At 45.8% G+C, this 10,127-nt stretch overlaps 1 non-coding gene across 1 annotated transcript; it reads left to right on the top strand.

Moving 5' to 3' along the window:
• Positions 1-683: 683 nt before the first annotated feature.
• Positions 684-786, top strand: LOC117803178. The gene has a single exon (XR_004626874.1). It is a non-coding gene; the product is annotated as a U6 spliceosomal RNA (small nuclear RNA).
• Positions 787-10,127: the final 9,341 nt, after the last annotated feature.

Here is a 10,127-nt window from a genome sequence, read left to right as displayed (position 1 = left end):
GCAGGACCGCCTACCCGAGACTCACGAACAGGCGATCGTGCATGTACACACACACACACACACACACACACACACACAGTCCCGGGGTCGCTCTTAGTCTCCCTCGACACGTGCAAGCCATATATGTTTACTTCTTTTCACATTCTCTCACGAATTATTTTCTTAGATTGCTAACTCCATCTCGTTCTCATTGCCAAAGTCCCATGTAGATGGACAGGAAGCGACAGGAACAGAACGCCGCGTCTTAAGAGAGCTCACCACAGACTGTATTACAGCACTGCTATCATCAGACCGTTTCCTTCGCCTGGAAGAACTCCTGCCAGTTCTGATACGCAACCCAATTGTGGTTTTCACTCCTTCTCAGAAGACTGTGGGCCGACCGTCATTATGTATCTACTCAGATGCGTGCAGAAAAATACGGTTGCATAAATATGTAAACTGTGTCTCCAGTACAGCCATTCTTCTCATTCAGGACAAAATTGGCAACGTTTTCTGGTTTTTGCTCAACCAGATACGTTAGGTAAAATTGCATAAAATTATCATTTATACCTATACATGTATATATTTTTAAACATAAGCCCACATGATTGGAAATTTCAGATAGAAGTCTGACTTTTGACATGATTGTAAGATTGTGACTACTAGCTTAAGACAAAGCATTAAACTTCCTAACGTATTAATCAGTGCTTGTTTCGGCGGCACATACAGTCAAATCAGATAACAGAGACGATTAGCATGGGCCTGTATGAGGATGACATGCAAATTTGTGAAGTGTTCCATAAAAACAATTAAAAACTATTAATTAATGAACTAAACTATAGAATTTTCAAAGACAAGAATATGTAAATACTGGAACTTTCTAAACAAAAGTGTGTGTTTAAACACAAGCCATTGGATATGACACAAGTAAGTAGGTACCTAAGCAGAAAAACACAAAAGTACAGGGTATAATTTGAGGAGAGAGTCACATTTTGTGAAATGGCAGTATTGTTAATTTTATTAGCTTCTAAAGATACTAATAAAAAAAACTCACAATGTGGTTTTCTAAGACAAAATATATTCATGAACAGGAAAAGCACTTTTGTAAATTACATATGGACCCAGTAAGCAGATTGAATAAGAACTAGGGGAAGGGCAGATGCAGATACCTATAATCTAATAGGAAAAACGTTAGTTTCGTCTTTCTAATGTGAGGATGAACCATTTTGATTTTAGACATAGATCCATCACCAGCTCTCAGGTGAGCTTCGCTGGTGACTGGGAAGTCACAGAGCATCTTTGAGCCCTAGTTTTCCAATGGTGGGGGGCTCACGAGGTCGGGTCAGGTCATCCGAGGCCATCTGGTTGTTCCGAGATGGGTCAGCTGGCTAATACCGGACACACTCGAGGGATGTTGTAGGTCAGAGGAACCCCAGGCCTCGGCGGTGGAGGGGAGTGCTGAATGAACCCCACATCCATATCCGTCCAAATTTCTGGGGACCGCCCTGTGCCACTGGATTAGTTTCAGCTTGGGGACTTCTAATCCTGTGTCTCAGGTCTTTGGAGATGAGGAAACACTGCATTTCCAGCTTGGGAGAGAAAACAAGGACTCTCACTGAATGACTGGAAATACAACCCAAAAAAACACCATTGCCCCTAACCTCACCTGTCCTTCCTGAGGCCCCCACCACTGCCTGTCCTGAATCACCGGGGCTGTGGGAACAGGACATGGACTATCCGAATCATCTTGCCCACGTACCTGAGAGGGAAACTTTGCTGGANAGAGAGAGCCACATTTTGTGAAATGGCAGTATTGTTAATTTTATTAGCTTCTAAAGATACTAATAAAAAAACTCACAATGTGGTTTTCTAAGACAAAATATATTCATGAACAGGAAAAGCACTTTTGTAAATTACATATGGACCCAGTAAGCAGATTGAATAAGAACTAGGGGAAGGGCAGATGCAGATACCTATAATCTAATAGGAAAAACGTTAGTTTCGTCTTTCTAATGTGAGGATGAACCATTTTGATTTTAGACATAGATCCATCACCAGCTCTCAGGTGAGCTTCGCTGGTGACTGGGAAGTCACAGAGCATCTTTGAGCCCTAGTTTTCCAATGGTGGGGGGCTCACGAGGTCGGGTCAGGTCATCCGAGGCCATCTGGTTGTTCCGAGATGGGTCAGCTGGCTAATACCGGACACACTCGAGGGATGTTGTAGGTCAGAGGAACCCCAGGCCTCGGCGGTGGAGGGGAGTGCTGAATGAACCCCACATCCATATCCGTCCAAATTTCTGGGGACCGCCCTGTGCCACTGGATTAGTTTCAGCTTGGGGACTTCTAATCCTGTGTCTCAGGTCTTTGGAGATGAGGAAACACTGCATTTCCAGCTTGGGAGAGAAAACAAGGACTCTCACTGAATGACTGGAAATACAACCCAAAAAAACACCATTGCCCCTAACCTCACCTGTCCTTCCTGAGGCCCCCACCACTGCCTGTCCTGAATCACCGGGGCTGTGGGAACAGGACATGGACTATCCGAATCATCTTGCCCACGTACCTGAGAGGGAAACTTTGCTGGAGGAGAAGTCCCTATGGGCTCANAGGAGAAGTCCCTACGGGCTCAGAGGGAGCACCTGCGGGCCTGAGTGATTGACCGCCCACACTACCTGAAATCTCAGAGTCGAGGGCTTTCAGTGTTGTTACTCCAGCCCTCCCTTAATTTGCAGGGGGCTGACACCGAGACCAAGAAAGGAGGGGGCAGATGCAATTGGTCACTGCAGAGATCACCACACAGCCCCGGGCTCTGGGACGCGGACGCGTGGCGCGGGGGGCAGGGTCTTCTTAACAGTTGGCCGTTAGAATGCGCATCCCCAGACCGGGCAGGCAGCGGACCTGCCACGGCCTGCCACGCTCACCACCAACGTGGACATTTCCTTAGCGAGAAAAGGGGGAGGGTCGTCCTTCTTTGTACAATTGATGAACTAAAAATAAAACCCAGGACTTTGCAAAAGGTCCAAAGGAGAGATCCGCTCGCCGCTCGGTTTGGGGGCCGTGGCCTCTGTCTGACCGGCTTGAGGGCTGGTGGGAGCGCCTCTGTGCAGTCAGCCCCCAGTGCACAGTGTCATTCCCACGTTTGCCTTTTGAAGTGTCTGGCTTGCAGTCACCCAAGGCACTGTCTGAACGTAGCCTGATCTTTCTGTCAGGGGTGTAAACAAGTTCTCTCTGATCTGCTGTCACAAAGCAGCCTGAACTCAGACTGGTCCCCCGGCCGCGGTAATTTGGATTGACTCTAGGTTAATGCCTTCCTGGTGCTCGGGTCTGGAAGGCATCCAAGGGAGGAAACCTACAACCCGTGCAAAAGGAGCAGATGTGCAAAGATGTTTTTTAACTTCTCCTCTCATAAATGCTTTAAGGAAGTATTCATTTCATACTTCCTTTTTTTTTTTTTTTAAACCTTCCTCTGGGAAGGTTGAACATGAAAGCCTTTCTTCCCTCAGCCTCTGAATTCCCTGTGTGGCTGGAGCTCCACTCACCTGTCCACAATGCCCTTGGAAGAATCTTCCATCCCTTCTTCCTTTACTTTTGAGAATCATTACCTGTGTCAGAAACATTTTTACAGGTGCCAGCATTCAGCTCTGATAAAATTACCCAAATTAGAAAAGCACGCTGATGTTTATCTAGATTTATGTAAAAGAGGTTTTTGGTTGCTGTTGTGAGTTCTTAAATGTTGATTGAATAAATGAATGGATGACTCATAGTCGCATTGCTACTATGATTGGAGACAGACTTAATTTTACATCCTAAATGCTTATTTCGAATATCTATTTGCTGAGAATTTTTCCTTAAATGAACCTTTTTTTTTTCTTTAAATCTTGGAATAAGTTTAGAACTTCAGAACATTCACAGGGCTCGTACAGAGAAGCCCCCTGATGTTAGCATCCTATGTAACCATGACTTTGAAATCAACACGGCTCCATTACACTTCACCCAGCCACGTAGACTTCATTCAGATTTCACTTGGTTTTCAGTTAATGTGCCTTTTCTGTCCAGGATCCAATTAAGGATACCATGCCATACTTAGGACAGGTTGTATCTTTTTTCTCATAAAATTAAAAGAGCACAAATTGCCCTGTAAAAAAAAATAACAGTTGATGAACTTTATTAGGAGTTGGCAGGATTCTTCGACAAAGGGTCGGACAGTAAATCTTACAGAATTTGTGTCCAGGTGCTGAGTGCTGCCGTCACCGCTATAACGCAAACACAGCCACAGACTGCAAGTAAACAAATGGGCAATAACACTGTTCCAGTAATACTTTATTTGCAGAAGCATGTGGTGGGCCATATTTGAGCCTTAGGCAATAGTTAGCCAACCTCTGATTTTACGGAGCTAAGATCCAACATCAAACCCAGTATAATAATCACTAAAATCCACCTTCTCTCATTGTGACCCAAGGTTTTAGGGCCTCTGTATGCCCTGGAGCGAGTGGGCCCTGTGCTGAAGTGTGGGTCTTTACGTGGGCCCCTCCTGTTGTCTGTCTACCCTGGGGGTGACAGAATGGTCTTGACTGAAGATTTCTCTGTCTACTTTGATTTAGACCCAGAAGTCCTCATCCATATTACTAATAGAATAATCATCACAGACATTTAAATGATCAGTTTAAGGTTATTATCATGTGATAGGGTATGAGTTACTACCTGCTCTGGGGGCCACTTTTGAACAGTTATCTGGTAAATCTGGCCAATCAATTCCATTTAAATGAAATTTGTTTTTTTAAGATTCATTCACCTCTCATACAGTTAGAGCCAGAGGTTACTCTTTGGAAAAGCGTGCTGTTCATTGTAAGTTGTTTGTCTCTTTTGAAAATACAGATTCTGTTTTTTAGGGCAGTTTTAGGTGAACAGAAACATCGTGAAGGAGGCACAAGGAGTTCTCACATACATCCCGCCCTCACGAATGCAGATTACCTCAGCGTGATGGCTAATTTTTTTTTTTTTAAAGATTTTTTTATTTATTTATTTGACAGAGATAGAGACAGCCAGCGAGAGAGGGAACNCGGCTAATTTTATATATTAACTTGACTGGGCCACAGAGTGTCCAGATAATTGGTCATTTTGGGTATTTCTGTGAGGGTGTTTTTAGGATGAGATTAATAATTAAGCCGCACACGGTGTAAAGTAGATTGCCCTCCATAATGTGTGGGCCTCATCCAGTCAGTTGAAGGCTCGACTAGAACAAAGACTGACCCTTCCCCAAGGAGGAAANGGCTAATTTTATATATCAACTTGACTGGGCCACAGAGTGTCCAGATAATTGGTCATTTTGGGTATTTCTGTGAGGGTGTTTTTAGGATGAGATTAATAATTAAGCCGCACACGGTGTAAAGTAGATTGCCCTCCATAATGTGTGGGCCTCATCCAGTCAGTTGAAGGCTCGACTAGAACAAAGACTGACCCTTCCCCAAGGAGGAAATACTTCCTTCTGCCTGACTGCTTTTGAACAGGGAGATTGGCTTCTCCTGGGTGTCGAGTCTGCCGTCCGTTGGACTGGAATTTATGCTGTTTGCTCTCCTGGGTCTCTAGCTCATACACTGTAGATCCTGGAATGTGTCAACTTCCATAATCACCTGAGTCAATTCCTCATAATAAATCTTTATACACACACACACACACGCACACACACACACACACACATACACATACACATTCTACTGGTCTCCATTGGTCTTGTTTCAATATCCCCCCACCAGGATGATGTATTTGTTGTATTTGAGGAACTCATGCCCACATGTCATCGTCACCCAAAGTCCATACTTTACACGGATGGTCACTCTTGGTGCTGTACGTTCTATGGGTTTGGACAAATCTATAATGACATGTCCCCATTCTTATAGTATCAGACAGAGTAGTTTCACTGCCCTACAAACCCTCCGTGCTCCACCTGTTCATCCCTCCCCCCGCCCCTCCACCCCTGGCAACCATTGATCTCTCTACCTTCGCCATAGCTTTGCCTTTTCCCAGAATGTCGTAGTGGGAATCACACAGGGTGGAGCCGTTTCGGATCGGCTTCTTTCACTAAGGAATGAGCATTTAAGTTTCCTCCGTGTCTTTTAGACATAGAGCACTTTTTTTTTTTTAAGAACTGCGTAATAGTCCATTGTCTGGATGCCGCGGTGTATCCATTCGCCTACTGAGGGGCACCGTGGTTGCTTCCAAGTTTGAGCAGTTATGAACCGAGCTGGTGCAAACGTCGTGTGTGGGTTTTTGTGTGGACGTAAGTTCTCATCTCATTTGAGTAAATACCAAGGAGTGTGACAGCTGGGTCATGTGGTAAGAGTACGTTTAGGTTATAAGACACTGTCCAACTTTCTCCCAAAGTGGCCGTGCCATTTTGCGCCCCCCCCAGCAGTGAATGAGGGTGCCTGGGGCTCCACATCCTTCCCAGCATTGGGTGCTGTCAGCGCTCTGGGTTTGGGCCGTTCTAACAGGTGTGCAGCGGCTTCTCTTTGTTTCAATTAGCAATTCCCTAGTGATGGATGATGTTGAACGTCTTTTCATGTGTTTATTTGCCAGCTGTGTATCTTCTTTGGTGAGGAGTCTGTTCAGATCTTCTTTTCATTTTTGAAGTTGGGTTATTCCTTTTCTTATTGACTTTCAAGAGTTCTTTGTATATTTTGGATAACAGTCCTTGGTCAGATGTGTCATTTGCAAATATTTTCTCACAATCTGCTGTGGCTTGTCTTATCCTCTTGACAACGTCTTTTGCAGAACAGAAAAATTTGACTTTAATGAAGTCCAGCTTGTCCATTCTTTTTGTCTCAGGTCATGCTTGTTCTGTAAACAGTCATCACCAAATCCAAATCATCTGCAGTTGCTCCTATGTCATTTTCTGGGAGCTTTAGAGTTTTCCCTTTTACATTTAGTTCTATGATCTGTTGTGAGTTAATTTTTGTGAAGGAAATAAAGTAAGTGTTTAGATTCTTTTTTGTTTTGTTTTGGTTTTTTGCATGTGAATGTCCAGTTGTTTCAGTACCTTTTATTGAAAAGACTCCCCTATTTTCATTGATTTGCCTTTGTTCTTTGTCAAAGATCATTTGGCTATATGTGTGCGGGTCTCTTTCCGGACTCTCTATTTGTTCCATTGGTCTATTTGTCTCTTCTCTCACCAAGGCCACACTGTCTTGATTCCAGCAGCTTGACGGCAAGCCTCGAAGTTTGTATCAGTCCTCCAACTTTTCTTCTTAATATTGTGTTGGTTATTCTGAGTTTGTTCATCTTTTAAATTTTTATGAGACTGTGAGATGTGGATTCTTCAACTCTATTTTTGTGACAAATGAAAATACATATGGCTTTTAATTAAGGTTTATATATACATTCCTTGAAAATCTCTACTTGTAGGCCTTAAGTCTTCTCTATTCTGAGATTCCTTGACATTCAACTAGCCCTTGATTTTGTTTTATTTTTCCCATTGGGAGTAATCATGTGCACAATGTTGCTTTTGTGTTTTACAAACTTGGTTCTGTAAGTTTTTAATGCCCCAGTCATCATCTACAGAAGCCACAGTTTGGGGATTACAGACTTGTCTACATGGCTGAGGAAAACGAATTTCCCAGAGTTACAAGGTGTGGTTTTTGGCATGTTCAGTAAGAAACAAATAGTAAAAAGGAATTTCTAAGAACATTCCCCTACCTGTGAGTAATCTGGTCTTATTTCCTGCTTGACCTGTCTGAAGGGAGCACATCCTCCTGGGAATACCCCCAGGTTTCATGAGACCCTGAGGGAATTGTGGTTTATGGGCAGAGCTAAAAAGAGTTGATATTACGGAAGGAGGAACTGACAGCTTTGCTTTGGGACCAAAGACTGCTGGCTTTCCCCTTGCCCTGACTCAACCAAGAAGCTTTTTGGGTCCAGGAATGTGATCTGGGGAAGACCAGAAAATGGCATCACTAGTGGTTCAGCACACGCTCGTCCAGTGTTTGACACTGAGTGTCTGACAGGGTGACTGACACGATCGTTGATAGAAAGGAAACTGGAAATTGTCCATTTTAAGACTGATGTTTCCTCTTAAACCCATGATTTTGATTCTTTATTATTATTTTTTGGAACACTTTAGGAATGTCTTGGCAGCTATGGATTGCGTCCCTAGAAAAATAGTTACAGAAAAATTTGCTTATATTTTTTAAGGGATTTAAAGACTCTGTACACCTCAGAATGAAAACCTGTGGTTTAATATTCCACCGTACAACTTACATTTTGAAAAGCTCAGATCATATATACTACATAAGTTCTTCTGAGTCCTATCTTAGCACAAACCCTCTGTTGACTGCAATGGTTTTGTTTCAATGCTATAAACCAAGAGTGAGCAAACTGCGGTCTGTGGGCCTGGTATGGCCAGCCACCTGCTCTTGTAAATAAAGTTTTATTCGAACACGGCCATAACCATTTGTTTATACATTATTTACAGCTGCTTTCATACTACAAGCACAGAGTGGATAGTTGAGAGAGAGAGGCTGTATGACCTGCAAAACTGGAGATCTTTACTATTTGGACCTATTTAAAAAAGTTGTCTGACTCTGGCTATAGAAATGGCCTTTGGGAAAATGGAATTTACGGCTTTATATTTAATACGTGGGGATAATTAACTATATTTGAGACATTCTCCAGATCACACGATGCCGACATTCCTAAAGCAGGGTGCTCCAGACTCCTGCCCTGTCCCCTCGGAATGTGGTCCGAGGCTGTAAGCCAAAGACAGTTCTCACCCCAGGGTGGAAACAAGGCCCTCCCAGGCCCCCACCTGCCTCTCCAACCACATCCCTGCACCACCGCAGACCTGGTAGGACACGTAACCTTGCCTGGCTGGTCCGGTCCTGCCTTCCCTTTTCTGAAGCACCCTGTTGAGTAAATGAATGTATGAAACTCCAAAGGTCCCCATTTATTTCATGGTAATGAGGTATGATGTGTGCTTGCCTTCCTCACGCAGTGGCTCTGAGAATCCATTAAGTATGTATCTCCATTCATTAGCCCTCACTCTTAGCCCAAGTTCCCACTTCTATTTCTTGTAAAAAAAAGAAAGTGTCAGGCCTGGAGCTCCCTGGGGCTAACATGGGGTGGTTTTGAGCGCTTCCTGCGTTCATCCCTCGTTCAGCAAGCGCTACTGAGTGGCCTCCCCATGGGCAGCTCCCAACACCACGCTGGGAACAGACACACAACGCAGACGTTGCTGAAGGCCGGGCCCCTGACGGCAGAGCGTGGCTGCCAATTCCTGCCCAGGGCCCGCCATGCGAGGGCTCCTTCCATCCTCTTTCTTCTGACCGAGCACCAGGATGGGGCTGCCCCGCAGCTGGGTTTGCGCCAGTCCACGACGGGAGGAAAGCCCGATCTTATAAAAGGTGTGTGCTGCGAGATCTGTTCATCTCTGTCGCGAGTAAATACAAGCAGAGGAGTGGGCCCCAAAATGAGAAGCCAGCTGTGACGCATGCGCCAGCTGCGTCCTCATGATGGGAGATGGGACAGGACAGCAAACAAGACCACCCAATGCAGGACGTGTGGGCCCCGGAGTGGGGTGCGGCCACTGCCACCGCGAGAGCCCCGCTGCCGCAGCCGGGAGGGGAGAGCCTGAGGGGGTCCAACCCCGGGGGAGCAGTGGGGACGCGGGAGCGGGACTGCGCCTGCTCGGGGCACATGCACCTGCTCAGGTGCGTGCTGGGAAGGGCAGTTTGGTGAGGCGGGGGGTGGGGGCGTGTCGCAGGCTGAGCTTTACTCCGGCCCCACTGGGCGCGGTCGCCACACGCAGGGTGAGCTCCAAGGGCCGTGTCTGCCCCGTACAAGAGGCACCGGCTCTGATTAATGCTCAGAGGCAGAGCCCGTACCTGTTAGTGGACATATGCTTGTCGTTACAGCCATCTGCTGGACTGGCATCCGGCCCGCTCCCACATGCTGGTGCCAAGCGCGGGCTGGAGAGGCATGGACCTAAGGTAGGCTGCGCCTGGCCGGCTGGCGTCCCCCCTGGGAAGAAGCCAAGTGTGGCCTGCTTCCTCCTGCGCAAGGCCGGCCCCTCCTCGGAAGGAGGACTGTCGAGGCGCTCCTAGCCTCTTGTTTGCAAGAGGAAATGGTATGTATTTCAGGAACTACTCATAACCCCC

The sequence above is a fragment of the Ailuropoda melanoleuca genome, chromosome 7 (assembly GCF_002007445.2).
Source record: "Ailuropoda melanoleuca isolate Jingjing chromosome 7, ASM200744v2, whole genome shotgun sequence".
Lineage (NCBI taxonomy): Eukaryota > Metazoa > Chordata > Mammalia > Carnivora > Ursidae > Ailuropoda > Ailuropoda melanoleuca.
Note: the sequence above shows the minus strand (reverse complement) of the source record. Positions and strands in the feature narration are given on the sequence as shown.